Here is a 1557-nt window from a genome sequence, read left to right on the forward strand (position 1 = left end):
GCCTTTCACTCAAATAAATGAATGGAGGCCATTTTGGAAGAAAAAGGATGGTGGAAAGGAAGGTTTACCTGATTTGGGGGTGTGGCTTGAAGGAGCACGATGTGATGTTGCCGAATTTGCCTATCTGTTGGGCATCTGGTAAAGTGAGGACGTACGGAGTTCCTGGCACTTTGTGGTTGCGAGCTTGGCCAGTTGGTTGAGGTAGTTGGTCTTTATGCCGCATACCTTCTCACCCATAATGGAAGGTTGGACGGCGTGTTTGAATTGAATGGTTATCCAGATAGCGACCCTATTTATTGAGTCTTGGAAGGCACGTTTTGCTAGATGTTAAAGATTTCTAGCGTACTCCTCGTCATCCTCACCGGATTTTTGGTAGCGAAGGAAGAAGTCTCTGGCAAAGGTCTGCTCTTCCTAATCAAAGACGAGTTGAGTCAAGGTGTCGAAATATTGTTCGATGTCAGTATCGTGGGTGGTGTCGGTGTCACTTGTAGCCCAAAACAAATCTTGGAGGAGAGCATGGAGAATTTGGAGTATTCTTTGGTGTTGAGGATAGAGAGGTTGAATTTTGCGGCTTTGAGCCACTCTTCAAAGCTCATATCGTCTTTGAAAAGGGAAGAAGTTCGCCAGTGTTGCCATTAGTGTAGCGCGTTCCCTGCATTTCTCCTTCCATCTGGCCTTCACCGTCCTTGAATTAATAGGTCGATTTGATTAGGACATATTCATTAGTTGGAGTTAACGAGAATCAGCACAGATTTGGGGCAATGGGAATGCTGAGCTCTCATCGGCTCTGAGGGATTCTGGCCACTCCTCCATCACGAAGGTTTGCGTCAATTGTCCGCTTCTCGGTACGTTTCAAACAACATAATTGTCGCACTGCGGCCCCACTCCGCTGTGCAACCTTCGAGGCTTGATAGTGGTCTCCTAGCTCTTCTAAGCGTTAGTGATGTATGTTCCCCAGTAACATTTTGGTTCATTACGGTCTCAGGCGAGACTCGGAGCGCTACATCGGACCCTTCCCACGATTATGGAAACTGTAAAGTTGTTCCGACAAGTGGGGAAGTCCCCGTAGCAGGTTAGTCCCGAAAAAACACCGAGTGATAAGTGGCGGGATATGACGGCGCACTACTTACACATCCGAAACTACTGCCTCTCAGACTAATTTAACACGGCTCCCACTCAACCCAACCCAGGCCTGTGGAGCCACATACGTTCCAAGTGATTTTTAAATCCCATGCGTTGCCAGGACGATGTATCACTTTTCCCCACCATGAAAGACCCCCAAGCGTTTACCTGACATCAGAGGCGAATCTACTGCAAGTACTTTCATTTCAGTAGTCAGGGTTCGAGTTGATGTAGTGAGCTATTTGCAACTGGCGTCTCATCTTTGAGAAGGGGAGTGGGACCCCGCAAAAAAACACCTTTATCTGCCACACGCGCACGCAGATACACATTATCAACATCGGTGAGATGCGAACAACACATAGAAAGCATGGGGAGTGCAGGGGAATAGGTGAGGCAGAGGGCCTGTCCATTTGTACAAAACAACGGCGATGATGG

This window comes from Echinococcus granulosus (genome assembly GCF_000524195.1).
Source record: "Echinococcus granulosus chromosome Unknown EG_S00016, whole genome shotgun sequence".
Classification (NCBI taxonomy): domain Eukaryota; kingdom Metazoa; phylum Platyhelminthes; class Cestoda; order Cyclophyllidea; family Taeniidae; genus Echinococcus; species Echinococcus granulosus.